At 31.2% G+C, this 16,077-nt stretch overlaps 1 pseudogene; it reads right to left on the bottom strand.

The window, feature by feature from the left end:
- Positions 1–1,605: 1,605 nt before the first annotated feature.
- LOC114759878 (ABC transporter C family member 3-like) overlaps positions 1,606–16,077 on the bottom strand; it is a 30,793-nt pseudogene continuing 16,321 nt past the window's right edge.

Genomic DNA, 16,077 nt, shown 5'->3' with positions numbered 1-16,077 from the left:
GCATATCTTTTTTATTTTTTTAATTTAAATAATGAGATTAATGTTTTCCAAGCAAAAAAAATATATATAAGGAACAATAAAATTTTGACTTTGCTTCAATAAGTCGATCACTATGTAATTAATATGTTATTGCGTTTTGCCAGAAATCACTCTTTCCTCAAAGAAAAAAGATAGACTTTTCTAGAAGCATCTTTAAGTTTTGAATATATTGAGGAAATGAACCAAACAAATTTGTTTGACCTAAAATTTAATGTCTTATTAGTGCTTGCTTGGAATCATATTAAAATCCCAAAAGTATCTATTCACGCAATTTAAAATAAAATTCTTTTCATGCACATTCTGTAAATCAAGATTAAAGACCTACTTTTGAATAATTGTACCATCATTCCAATCAAACCCTTAATTATGAGATTTTTATTTTGGTTAGTTGATGCTTGAATTGGTCCTAAAGAAATTTTGAAATCTTAATTATGTCGGTAAATAATCTTACCAAGTTAATTAATATGCTCTCTGATTACTCATTTTTAGTGCAAAATTATATTACAAAATGGATTTTACTTTTAGAACAAGAGAAGATGAGTACTAATTTTAATTCTGAATCTTGAAAACGGATTGCAAGAGATTTTTTCCTTCTAAAAAAAGTGGGTTGTTTCGGTTATAAAAAAGAAGTTGATTGTTTAATTGAATTATCTAGACTAATTCACTTTAATTTGAAAGATTTATACGTTGATATTAATTTTTAAGTTTTGATTATTGTTAAATTCCCATCTAAAAAATATTTTATTCATTATTTAATATAGATAGTTAAAATTAAAAAAATAATTAATTTTAAAATTGATCAATTGATTTTTTGGGGATGGCTAAATGTCTAATATATAAAGTCACAATTCCTTTTCTTTCTTACTTTTTCCACACCAAAATTCACAATTCATTAATAACTGCCATCACTAGCATTAATCACTTCCAATGCATTTGAATTTAAGCATACAAGGGATGATAAACAATAGAAATTGTAGTATGATATATAGTTTTGTTTTGCTGTAAAAAATTTTATTATATACCAATCGAAGAAGATGATGAAAATTCTTGTTTTTATTATTTTTTTCTTTTTGCTTTTAAAAGTGATTTTAAAAATGAAAAATTAGATATCAATTATAATTGATACTCCTATGAGTTCTTTTTACAAGAGAATTTGGGAAGGTTCTCTTGATCTTATTCATAAGAAATGACATACTACTTCTGTCCTAATTATAAGACCTCATTTATAGATTACAAATGAGATCTATAAACGAGGTCTTATAATTAGAACCAGAGGTAGTATTATTTATCAAGAACAAGCAACGGCCCGCCACAATAAAGTCCAAACAAATCAACGTGGCATTGATAACTATCCTCCTGTTATGGTTTTACAATGTTGTCTCTTCCATTCACAAGCACAGGTTTCAACTTTCCACACATATATTCTCACATATAAAAACACAACTATCTTCAACTCAAAACAACAAGAGGGATTAACATTATTGGACTTGGTTATCAATTCACTAATGTGATTTTTAATTGATAGATTTCCCCACATTTTGTCATCATTTAGAAACTGTGTTATTTTTATTTCAGTAAGCAAAATTGGTAATGAGTTCCTTTACTGATAGTGGATTTGGATCTCATAACATACTCTACAACAAGCTTAGCAAAAGAAGATGATTTGTCCTCAAGCAATCTTGTTGGAGAGTGAAACTCCTCAATTAGTCCTGCATCAAGATTCATGGGAAATCATATGAAAAAGCAAAATAAAGCATATCAAAGAACAAAAACAAAATATATTCTAAGGAGAATAACAAGCAATAACTAACCTTGATTGAGAAGCAAAACCATATCACTGTCAAAAACAGAAGTTACTCTATGTGCAATGGTGATAACTGTACAGTTAGAGAAGTGTTGCCAAAGAGTTCGCTGGATCAAATTATCGATGGCAGTACCTTACTTCTCTTAAGCAACACTCTACCGAGGCATACTAACTGCCTCTGACCCATGCTCCAGTTCTCAGCATTTTCACTAACTACAACAATTTTCACAATAGCAATCAGTTTCCATTTCTAGGATCAGGAGTAGTGTATACACCAATACATTCAGTCTATTTTATAAGATCCAAATAACCAAGTTGTGTGGTAAGAAATCTGTTAACATTAGTCAAAAAGCAACAAACATATAAAGAATGTACTTTTTTCCCCTCAAAATATGCCCCTATTTATAAGAGGGTAAGTGAGGAAAAAAATACTGGGAAACAATATGAAAGAGAATGTACGAGATGGATCTTATAAAAAGTACTAGAGAGAGTATCACTTTATGTTCAGTAAGGTAGGGAGCAAGGAAGACAAACATATAGAGTCTAGCTTTCCTTCTTTCTTTCGAACTTCGTCTCCAAGTCAGCACTTATCTAGAGCCTAAAAACATGTCAATGAATGAATGTAAAGCCATATCAAGAAAAAGACACAAGTTTAATTTTGGGAAACAACCTAATGTTGAGTATATATGAATGTGCTTATTTGCAACTATAACAAACTTACCCCCCAAATTTTTTTCATCATTGTACTCCTCCAATGGGTCTAAGTTACTTCTCACTGTGCCTTCAAACATGATTGGATCTTGAGGAATATGCTAACTCTAAACCTCAAATCATGAAGTCTAGTGGATGAAATATTGATGCCATCAATCACAATTTGCCCAGCAATTGGCTCAATGATTTGAAAAAGTGTTTGTATGAGAGTTGTTTTGCCACTTCTTGTTCTCCCAACAATGCCAGTTTTTAGCACCCTAGGGAATTTGCATGTTATGCCGCACAACACAAGTGGTAGATGTGGAGCATAACGAACCTTTATCATACACATGAATATTTTTTTTTATAGCAGTACAAACATAATGTTAAATACATAAACCAAAATATAATTTTACTAGCTATAACATTTATTTTCAAAGATAAATTCTAACACTTGATCAAAGACTCGTAGCTTGACAAGTTTTATAAATTAGTTGACTAGAGATTGAGAGAAATTTTAATCTTAACATGCTCCATATGATTGAGACATATATTTGGAGTCAAATTTATAACTAACTCAGAATACATGCAAATCACAAGTGTCAACTTCTCCATGAGATAGCCAAGAAGGATTGGGTCGGTTTTCTTTTATCACAAGAGGAGGCTCACTAGGAATGCTACTATACTGAAGTGTTCTCTCCATTGATATATTGTTGTTTTCCAAGTTGCAAAGGTTCCATATCACCCAGGCTTGCAAACATGTTCATATTAAGTCCATATGTAACAGCCAAACCAGCAATACCTTCTATTCATAAATAAAATAAAAGTAAACAGATAGCCTACATTACCTCCATAAGATAAGCAAAGTAATTGTCAATTGGTTAAGGTGCCAAAAATTTTATTTTATTTTTTCACCAATAGATAACAAAACTAAATCACTTAGCTGGATCCATAACTCCATGCGGCATATGCATCAAGAATGTCAAGGAAAAGACAAATGTAATAGAAGACAACATATCCAAGTGGAAGCAAAGCCATTCCAAAGCAGCAGCAGTGTTAAATTTTGGCTAAGAATACCCATCTATCAGTTTCATGTTTGTTTCCTTAAATCTTGACTCTTGATCAAAGCTCTTGATAGTTGTTGTTCCTAAAAGAGTTTCAGCAAAGTGTTGAATAATAGGAGCATTACATACTCTAACCAACCGCGATAGTTCTCGAGCTGAAGGAAAATAATATTGTTACAGAATAATAAGTTCATAAAATATAAGCTATCAAAATATATAACATGATAAAATACACAGAAGCAATAGAAAATTATAAAAAAAAAGTGCACAATCAACACAAGCATAAACTATAGGACAAGAAGGAGAGAATATACAAGAAATATGTAGAACCTTATATCAAGTAAGATAACATGGTTTAAGCAAAATACCTGACACCACATACTGATTGATATCTTTGGTATAAAGATGATGAAAACCTGCCATGCAGCCTGAGACATTGCTGCTATTATTCCCAAAAGTTGGATCATAGAGAAGACTAATGATGTAATTTGATTGGAAATGGCTATATCCACTAAATTTTGATTTGTAGATGCCTACAAGAAAACAAAGAAAAAGGAAAAAGATTGTCTAGGACTCAATACATCATTCTTGATATGTAGTTATCAAACAAAACCTACAATATGAAGGGGTCATATATTTAAAAAAAATAAAGACATTTAAAATCTAAAAACTAAAATGTTCTATTGGTCATTAGATTAGATAAGCAAAACAATAAAAACAATGGAATATTTCAGCTTCTTATTCTGTTAATAATTCTTCCATTTGGAGTGACATCAAAAAATGACATTGGTGCACGGAAGAGACATGGGTGTATTTTATTGAAAAGTAGAGTTGCAATCTTGTAACCAACTATGGATAGAAAAGCGACTTCGGCAACGATACAAAAAGCACTTCCTATGGCCATAGCAACATAGACAATTATAAGCATAAAGGCTCCCACTGGTTGTTTCACATTTGAAGAGATCAGAGTTGCTTAGGCCATCCAATAGTTACTTCCAATTTAAAGAAGATGATATAGAATTTGAGCCAACAATATAAATGGTGCAAGAGCCTCCTACATATGCTGTTGTAATATATTTCCAATAGATAGAAGGCCCAACTTTACCTTTCTCCCTTTCTTCCTCCTGTATAAGCTGGCCTTTTGTTCCAACTACATTATTTATTTTATCATTTTGCCTATCATTATTTGCCTCTCTTTCCTCTGTAACTTGTACACTAGGGATATTTATCCCTTGATCAACTATACTTAATTTATTAGGCATTCCCCCCCATCTAGTGGACCAAGTGCAAATAATTATGTACCCCAAGAAGCTCCATAAAGTCGGTCTCTAAGTTGAGCAAATCATTATACTTTCCACATTGAGTAATTTTCCCATCTTTCATGACATGATAAAGAAGATATAAATAAAAATATCAGAGGATATTAAACATAGTAGATTGTCTTTCAAATGAAAAGGATTAAATTATAAGATATAACTCACCAAAATAAGGTTTGTAGCAGGTAGGAACTCTACTTGATGAGTGATATAAATAACTATTTTTGAACTCAAAAAACCTAGTAAACAGTCCTGCCATCTACAAAAATAATGAAAGAGAAAATTAACTAAAATGTTTAAAGGAGTATGACACTAGACAAGGATTATGTTTCAAAACGGCATGAAAAGAAATAATTTATAGATATAATATGTAGTATAAAATATCTACAAAGCATTTAAGTTCTATCACCAAATTCATAGCGTAAAACAAATGAAATAACATAACGGGTTACCTTTAAAAGGTGGGATCTTGTATGTGCATCTACAACACTAAAAGGATCATCAAATAGATATATATATATATATATATATATCAACATCTTGGTAAAGAGATCACGCAATCTGAATTCTTTGTTTTTGACTACCACTCAAATTGATTCCCCTTTCTCCAATAATTGTCTGATCACCAAATGGCAGATTCTCTAGGTCCTTCTTCAGGGAACATGCTTCAAGGACCTTCTCATACCTTTCCCCATCCATCTTTTAACCAAATAATGTATTCTCTTCTATCTTGCCATTTTGAATCCATGGAGACTAAGCAACAAAGGCCTTAGTTCCACACACCCTTATAGTTCGTGATATTTTTGGTACTTCTCCCAAAATACATGATAGCAAACTGGACTAACTTGAGCCAACAGTACCACAGACAGCAACCCTCATGCCTCATATGACAATGATATTTATATCTTTCAATGTAGTATTAGAGGAAGATAAATCCCAAATGAAATTACCATTAACTACTTCAATTGCTGTATTAGAATTACCCCTTAGAAGCTCATCTATAACATCAGGCTGTAAGTCATCAAGCTGAAGGAATGATGCAATCCTATCCAGAGATACTTTAGTCTATGCTGTCATTGAAATTGCGTTTGGAAGATTATAAATTGGCTCTTGAAGTATTCTGAATGTTGTAAGTGCAGATAAGATCTTCCCTGATTCGAGTGGGATCTCTATAAGTGCACAGGTAACAAAGTTAGCCACAGAAATAAACGTGGCACACCCCATAACACGAAGGTGGTGATGGCTAATGTGTAAAAGTATTTCCTTAACCAACCCTCTTCTATCTTCCTCAGTTCAATAACCTTGGATAGAAACTTCATTTCCTATCCTCGTAGCTTGAGAATTCTCATATTCCTTAAAATCTCAAATGTGGCCTCCATACGTCTATTTTTTGACTCATTCTCTTGAATTTTTACCCAAAGGGACCATTTGCCAACATTACAATAACAGTAACAACAAATGCAGCAATTGAAGCCATCCCAAGATTTTTATGCAAAATAAACAAAGCCCAATGCTACCTGTAAAAATGCCAACCATAGATTATGAATGTACCAATTGAAATCACCAACTCTTTCAGCATCAGCAGTCATAAAATTGATTATTTCTCCAGTAGTGTGGCTTTGCTTGGCTTGACAGGAAAGGGTTAAGCTTTTATTATAAATCATTGCCACAAGCTATGCTCAGATCCTAATTCCAATTTGATGCATTTTTAAAGAACCAGTGCCTCAGTGACAAGCATTCTGTAAAGTTCGCAACAAAAAATGTAGCCACCAGAATATAAATGTTTGTTTGCCATTGAGGTATTGAACAAAAGTGTTAATGAGATATAGACCAATGTAAGAAGCCAAAGTATTTAAAAGTGCAAAAATGGATGTTGCAAAAGTCTCTTTCCAAGCTGAGAGTATTAATGACTTCAACAACTTAAGTGTGGTCACTTTGCTTATAGTACCATAGTCGGCCTCAAGATTACTTCTAAAAGGTGGAAAAACTCCAGCTACGTTGTCATAGCTAGCTAGTTGTGGGACATCCTCAAGGTCTAAAGTTTTCTGCTTGCCCGCAGCAATCAGAGGACCCACCCAAGAGAACGTAAGCATGCTGAAAAGCCCAGTATTTGAGTAAGGAGTGATAGTTTCCTCCCCTTTGCTCTTATTTGACTCTAATGCATTGCTTACATTATTATTATTATTCAAAAGAAGTTCTCGAATTATGTTATCTTCACTCTCATTTTCCACATAAAACACCATGTAACAAAGGAATATACTCATAAAGGAGGAGACACCATCAGAAATCAAGTATTGAAGTGGTAACAAAATGTATCTAAGATGGAGAATAATGTCCAGTATAAAGCAATAACAAGACACAAGGATATACAAAGTGCACCAAGCTCTGAAGAAGAATGGAAATTTCCTTTCACCTGAATTGAAGAATCCTGAATGCAAATAAGCACAAACAACACCCCAAGCAATTGTTTTAAGCACGAAATCCAAAAAGGTCACGAACTTTTCATCAGACCAACTATTTCTATACCAATAGAAGTAACATAGGAGGCCTATGACAAGATTAAATGCAAAAGCACCCAAAGAACAAAACAAAGTCCTTGGATATAGAGTGCCCCTGAATTTCTCCTCAAAACCATCTCTAGCATCCACAACAATTTTATTCCATACCCATGAAACGAAGAACGCTACTATGAAAACCAAGTGGCAAGTAGCAAACAACAAATGCAAGAAAATTGTTTTAGGAGAAGACTCACGGCAGGGTACATTAACGGGTCGTGTGAGAAAACAAATGACATAATTTTAACTAAGAATGAAAACAAAAGTTAATGTTAAATACAGAAATTCCTGAAATAGGGGTTGCGCTTGAGTGTTTAGGTGAGAGGTTCTAATTCAGATTTAGGCACCTGCAAGATTGAGAATAAATATCTGAAAAAACTGAGTTTAAATGGGAGAGAGCAACTCAGATTGTGAGAGAAAGAGATGGAAAGTCAAAGATTGGATTTCTGGAGGGAAGGTTAACATGGTGCGCAAGGCTTTATGGGCAGAGAATGAGAAAGAACTGAAGAAGACGGGTTTCCACTTTCCAGGAAAGAGGTCAGCTCTTAAGAATAATTTTTAAATCCCATATAAAGCTAAAGACAAGGGAGTTCAAAATAGCATCCGCATCATACTTTTTGTTTCATTACGCCCTCTCTTTTATAAAAAAATTGACTTGTACCAAGTACATTTTCCTTTTTTATTCTGTCCACTTGTTTTTATATTGACTATTGTTATGAATAAAGAAAAAATAGAGAAGAATCATACAGAGGAAGAAAGGATCAATAAGAGAGAGTATTTTTCATTCCATTCAAGAGTTCTCAATACATTATACATGGCCTCTATTTATAGGCACAGCTTTATACCTTTTATAGAATCTACAGACTACATAATAATATGAGATAATTGTTGGATATAGAGATAATGAGAGATTATAGAAGATACAGGGGATAATGAGAGATATATGGACATCCACAAAGATATTATTATATCCATAACGCTCCCCATTGGATGTCCAATATATATGAATGTATCTCATTAAAAAACTTCAACTAGGAAAAACCCTATGAGATGAAATCCTAACAAATAAAAAAAAGTACTTCATTGATACACTATGCAATGCTGCCTCATTAAAACCTTGCTAAGAAAATCCAGTGGGACAAAACCATAGACAAAAGAAAAAAGAGTACAACGTGTATCAACTCCCCCTCTTGGCAACATCAGTTGACATCTTTAAGCCTGGAAAGTCTAATATAACAAACAAGCCTTCCAAATATTGTAGTAAGATAAAAAGTCAAATATGAAATTTATAATCTTCTAAAAATCATGAGACGAATAGTCCTTTGATTTACTCACACGTGGATCATACTTTGATCTCTTGATATGAGGATCAAACAAGAATATTTTATCTATATAGCCATTAAGATTAGTCTCGGGTACCTTCAAATAAAATAATATTACCTCCATGGCACCCTTAAAAGTAACGAAGAATATTTTTAACTTTATTCTAGTATTTTCATGTTGACAAAGAACTATATCATGCTAATCAGCAAATGATATATCAGGTTCTGTATAGCTAGATATATAAATGCTTTAGTGATGCTAAGATATGGTACTTCTAGACCAAGTGTTTATGCATTACCTTTTGGAGGTCTAAATCAATTTTTGATCCATATCTAAGGATTTTACAACTACCTAAACACATAATAGATGTTACTTATCCACATGATGGATGTGACTTATCCATCTGTATTCTTTCCAAAGTTTTTATTTCAAATTTTTCTTTAAGTAATTTACAACTTTTGAAAACTCATCAGGAGTTTTGATGCTATCATCATAAATAGTACTGATAACAAACTAATTTTGGAATCTTTTCACAGATAGACAAGTTGGAATATGTTTACATCATTCCTTCAGTTGATATTAACCACATATATCTCATATAGAGAGATTTAATTGAATAGTGTTCTTGAGAATATAATTGTGTGCTTCTAGAAACTTAAATCCTTCAAGGATTTTCATAAATTATGATCCATATCTATTCATATATTGGATCATTTGAATTTATACAAGGATTTGAATCTTTCTGGGATTCACATAAAATTTCACTATAAAGTGAGTCATACGATATAATTATATATTTCTAAGATGCACATGAAAAAACTTCATTTATTACCAAACTGTTATATTGATAAGACATGTAATTTAATCCACCACAAGACTTTATTTCTCTTTATATTGTACAAATGCCTATTTACTAGCATTACACTTCAAGTACATGGGCTAGGGATACACAAATCCCTGTTACGTTATGTCTTTTCTTTTCTATTGGCCAACTATTTTTTTATCTGTATCTCATGACAGATTTATATATAAGATCCTTATTTGATCATGTGATATCATCAATAAATTAATCGATCCCTTTTTTTTTATGACATAATATATCGAGATCTCTTTACTACTTCCAAACATTTAAACCTCTTTAGGGGGTTAAATAGTTATGTCTTAACCTCTTTTGCAATTCATGCCGCCTTAGTATGATCATCATGATCATTTGCTCCTTTTTTTTTTTCTTTTTGGAACTAATCATACTCTCATGCTTTTACCACGTCTTCAAGAATATGAGCACTTTTAGTTGAAATATTAGAATTAAGAATTCTCATTTGAATCAGTAATTGTATCTGGCAAATATTAATAATATTTTATGAATGTAATACTTTACGAACTTCTAGTTCATGCTACTATATTTGAGAATGTACATTTGATATTAAAAATGCATTCTATATATTTTTTTCCAGCTACATATTTTCTTCCCCTCATATTGGGAACATGTAATAGAGGTCTCCTAACTCCATGAGTCTCCTTTAGAAACATTATTTTATTTCATTTAGAGACAAATAAGAATAAGGAGATTTTCATCTAACAGTGATCCCAACTTACTTTTAATATCCATTTGTGTGCATTATTGCAGTGAAATAATAGATATTACACATTTTAAAATGAAAAATGTCTGGCACCTGATCAAAAACCAATTATAATGGGAGAATTCATAATACATTGTTGGCTTGATGCATTTATGTGCAAAAATATATATAATCAATCATCCCAACACTCAAATGGGAATTTTGTTCTCATAAACTCTGATCTAACTACTTATAGAGGCTTTTACTAAGCATATAATTATCAGCAACGTGAGGAACAATCACTAGCAATCTCAACGAGAATCATATTGATTTCATAATCAAGAACGTATGTACTTAATGTAATTCTTTGAACATATTTGCAAACTTCAGGTTGCAAGTTGATCATAAACACCTGTGACCACTTTATATATGCATCTTTTACTTATAGAGTATTACTTTGGTCCATATGGTGTTTAAATGGGCCCATATAAACTTGATACATTATAAATCTGCACGGATCCAATTTTGAACATAGCTAGTGATGTTCTCTTATTTAGTTCTTTTGAAAACAAACAACACATAAAAATTCTTGAATCATATATCATTTTTAAAGAATCTTCTGGTTCTTTAATAAATGACAATACACATTTTTCATGATATTTTGCATCATTATGATCTGAGATGATCTTACCGGTCATGCCAAATTATAAATACATAAACTTCTAGTTTATTGTAAAATTATTCTCAATTATTGGTAAACTTCTTGTTACCATGTCATATTATTCATTTTTTACTTTAATATTTCACAAGGAATATATTATCAGTTATAGATTTTACCTTCGGGATAATAAATCATGATATAGCTCTTTTATAGCCTTATTTTTCATCTTTTACCTAGTGGTAGAAATTTGTGCACTTATGGAGAGTCGAGCATCACTGACTTTTCTAGAGTCTTTTTCAAAAGGAATTTGTATAAAAAAAATGACATGAATATTAAAGATAACAAATTCTATCCAATATGATTCACACTTATATTTCAACAATCTCCCTCTCAAGTTTGAGTCATACAAATATACTTTTCTTATTTTTGTATTTCAAACAGAGTGAATACTATATAGTAAGCTAATAGTATATCTTTAACTTGAAAATCCAAATACTTCTTGATTCAAATATAATAATGTATTTCAATTCAATTGAGCTATCACCTTAAGATCTTTTGATAAACAAATATTTTAATATATATATATTTGTGGGTCATAATTTTCATTATTAATTCCTTTTCTGCCCACAAAAATAATAGGGAGAACTATATTAGTTATTTAAGAACTATATCGATTTTATTACTAGTTCTTCAAGAACTATATCAACATTTTGTTATTAGTTCTTCTGGAACTATATCAATTTTTTTTTATTATATGTAGTTCTTTAGAAAATGCTATATATAATTCTTCAAGAACTAACATATATTATTATTTCACTATATGATATACTTCACTTCTTGTTATACTTTTTCAAAATATGAAGTATTTTTTTTTTTTCAAAACATATATATTTTCTTGATATTTCCTTATTCAAAAACTTTATTTCTTTATATATATATATATATATTATGCAATGCTTGAAAACTTATTCATAAATTTATAAATTCAACAGAAAAAGATCTATAAGGACTAAAATCAAACTATATAATTACAAAGATTTGAATCATAAGCCTTCAGGGCTATTTATAAGTTATTAATCTTCAAGACTTTGTATAATAAATATTTTTTTTTAAAGATCATTTGTGTCCCTTAATATTTGAACCATAAGCCCTTGGGGCTTTAAAAACATCATAAGTTATTATTTTCATATTATTCAATAACATGATTATAATGACTGTTGGCCATTTAGTAATAAGGAATTATAATATTAATAAATATCAAATTCAATGTCAAGAATATATGAGAATAAGATAAGAATAAAACTTAAATTTTAAATTACTTAAATATAACATGAAATAAGGAGAAAAAGTAAACTCTTTTACCAACATATCCTTCACTATATAGTCATTAGTTTTCTGGGTTACATTATTTATAATTCCAATTGTCATAATTTTTCTTTTATATATAAACAAACCATATAATGATCATTCTTATAATCAAAACTATATGGCTTCAGGCCGTTTAATAAAGAAAATAAAGATACATAGCATCTAGCCATTTAATTTCAAAATAAAAAAAATTAAAGATATATGGTTTTTGACCATAAGATAAAAATTTGATGTGATATGGTTTCTAGCCAATTAATAAAATAACAAAAAAAGTTAAATATTTATGAATTCTAGCCATAAGATAGAAAATTAAAGTTATATGGATGCGAGCAATTTAATAAGATATAAAAAAATTATATATATATGGCTTATGGCCATAAAATAGAAAATTTAACATGATATATATAAATAAAGAAAAATCAAATATATATACATGGCTTTTGGTCATAAAATAAAAAAAAATACAAATTATATGGCGTCTAGCCTTTTAACGAGATAAAAAAAAAATTCAAATATATATGGCTTTTGGGCATAAGATAGAAAATCAAAGTTATATGGAAACTAGCTATTTAATAAGATAAACAAAAATTATATATATATGGCTTCTCGCCATAACACAGAAAATTCAAATTATATTACTTCTAGCCATTTAATAAGATAAAAATAATCAAATATATATAGCTTCTAGCCATAAGATGAAAAAGTTATACCTAAATATTTCTAGTTATTTAATAAGATAAAATATCAAATATATATGGCTTCAAGCCATTTTAAAAAAATAGAGAATTAGCCATACACACACACACACACACACAGCTTCTGGCCATAAGACAAAAAATCAAAGTTGTATAGCTTCTAGTTATAATATAGAAAATCAAAATTATATGGCTTCTAGCCATTTAATTTGAAAAGAATGAAAAATTAGAGTTATATAGCTTCTGGCTATTTAATTACAATGAGATGAAAATTTAGAATTATATGGCTTTTGGCCATTTAACTTTAGATGATAACTCTTTAAGGATACTGCTAGAATTTATTAGAACTTCGGGTTTCATTGAAATAGTAATGTCAAGTCTATAAGAAATAGAGGGGGGAAAAATCCTCTCATTATAATTAATTCAGAAGGTATAATATCTATATCAAAATTAAATTGTCGCACTAAAAAGTAAAGCAAAATCTTCAATCACAGCTATAGAACCTGATGTTTAAAACAACAGTAGATAATCCTTTTAAATCCATGTAACGGCTTAGATTATCCTAGATAAATTGGATAAGAACACGGATACTCTAAAACACCATATACGTGATGCTCGATATACTTTTATTTGAACAGAGCAAAGGATACTCTAGAAAAATAATAGAGATGATGCTCTAAAATTATACTGGGGTAGAAAGGTATATCATACACACCTTGGTTAGAACTTCGTGCTGATAACGTGTTATAAATAAAGAAGAAATATAAAGGAATCATACAGAGGAAGACAAGATTAACAAGAGAGAATATTTTTCATTATATTTAAGAGTACTCAATACATTATACATTGCTTTTATTTTTATTTTTTTGAATGGAAAGGTTTATTTATCTAAACAAATAAGTACAAAATAGGTACAAGACAACAAAAGCAAAGGCTTTAGTCAAGTCTTAAAGTTCTCTGACTAACTAAAGCCCACCTAGTATAAGAACTTGGACATAGAATTTCATTGACTAGACGGTGGCTTTGAACCACTTCATTGCAAAATACACGCCGATTTCTGGCAGACCAAAGTTTCCAGCAGAGAAGGCCAAAAGTGACTCTCCAGTTTGGGTTCCTTTTGTTCATCTTGAGATTATCCTCTATCCATCTGTCATAAGGGAGATGGTGAAAATACTGCCCTGCTCAACTGGAATAATGAGGTCCTAGTAGGAGGTTGCAAACTTGCAATTGCGAAACACGTGGTTCAGGTCTTCCACTTGTCCATTGCATAAATCACAGTGATTGTTTATTGTCATTTTCCTCCGCATTCGTTCCTTGTTGGTGAGTAGCCGGCCATTCAAGACAAGCCAAAGGAAGGTTCTCAACCTTTGTGCACTGGGCCACTTCCAAGCAAGGCCCTAGCAAGAATCCTTGGAGCTCCATTCTGTTTCAGTGATTGTTTGGTAAGCTGAGAAAACCATGAAGCCTTTGGATTGGTCATCTGACCATTTTCTTACTGCCGCAGGGTCAAGGGGGCAGGGGGTTTGACTTTTACTATTTGTCTCAACATATTTATAGGCAGGTGTTATTCAAATTTACTCCATTTCCATTCTCCTCCTTCTGTGACATATTGGTGCACAGTCTTGGGAAGATTTTCTTCACTGATGGGGGCAAAGGCAAGGTTCTTCAAAGGCCCAAGTTCTCCTACCCAATTATCCAACCAAAAAAGCACTTTTTTTCTATCTTCTAAGGGGGTGTTTGGATAAAACCAAATCATGGTTTGGAGAATAGCTTCTAAAGAATAGATTCTTGGGAGAATAAATTTTGTAAAGAATAGATTTTGTGAAAAAGTGATTCTAAGAAGTGAGAGTGTTTGGATAATTATTATCAGAAACACTTTTTATATGTACAAATTACTAAAAAGGGCATAAGTTAATATGATAATTACATAAAAGATAAATTTTATGATATATTTTAATTTGAAGGAATAAAATTATTAATAATACTCCTCCGGTCCTAATTATAAGACCCAATTGACTTATTTGAGGAGATTAAGGAAGTAAGTTAAGTTGGTTATTTATAATAAATAAATGTTGTTATTCTTAAAATATCCTTGCTAATTAAGTATATTGGCTAAAAATATCATTATTAGAAGGATTATCTTGGAAAAAAATGCATAAATATAAGAGAGAAAATGGATTGGGTCTTATAATTAGGACCAAATAAAAAGTCAAATTGGGTCTTATAATAAGGACCGGAGGAGTATTTTTTTACCAACATAATTAATAATATATAAGATATATAATTAATAATTAATTAATATGTGTATATATTTATAAAATATAAGATTAAATATGTTCATAAAAAAATAATTAAGAGGTGTTAAAGTTATATTATCGTTGAGATCTACTCTGACAAGCACAATCATACTCTCTAATTTAAGCCAGAAGCAAAATGGATTCACTTTTCCTGAAACCATGGTTTTGGTCTGAAACCGCGGTTTGTTAATTTTTCTCCCTGTTTGTCAAATTTGAGACCCAAACCATGGTTTGGTCTCAAAACCATGGTTTTATCCTATTGCCAAACACCCCCTAAGTTCCAAGTCATATTTAAGTCCATATTTGTCCAAGACTTCTCCACAAGTACGAAGCATTGCGAGGATTTCCACATGGGAGACTTTTATCTTGCCAGCCATACTTGCCTCTTAATACTCTGACCTAAAATGAGTCCGGTTGTGTGATGATTGAGTACGCTAGCTTCACAAGGAGTGCTGTGTTTTGATTGGTAATGTCTTTGAGCCCATAGCCACCTCTATCCTTCGGCTGGCACGTTTTGTTCCAGTTCAACAAATGGACTTTTTTCGGTGAGTACTGGTAGAGCCCCATATAAAGTTCCGCATTAAACTCTGAATTCCGGCGCAGTTAGATGCAGGAACTCTAGTTGTTTGCATTGCATACAATGGAATGGTTGCCAGCGTCGACTATGTGAGTGTGATTCGGCCCGCCAAGGAAAGTGATTGGGCTT

The sequence above is a fragment of the Neltuma alba genome, unplaced genomic scaffold (genome assembly GCF_004799145.2).
Source record: "Neltuma alba isolate B1F8T4 unplaced genomic scaffold, ASM479914v2 tig00010912_pilon, whole genome shotgun sequence".
Lineage (NCBI taxonomy): Eukaryota > Viridiplantae > Streptophyta > Magnoliopsida > Fabales > Fabaceae > Neltuma > Neltuma alba.
Note: the sequence above shows the minus strand (reverse complement) of the source record. Positions and strands in the feature narration are given on the sequence as shown.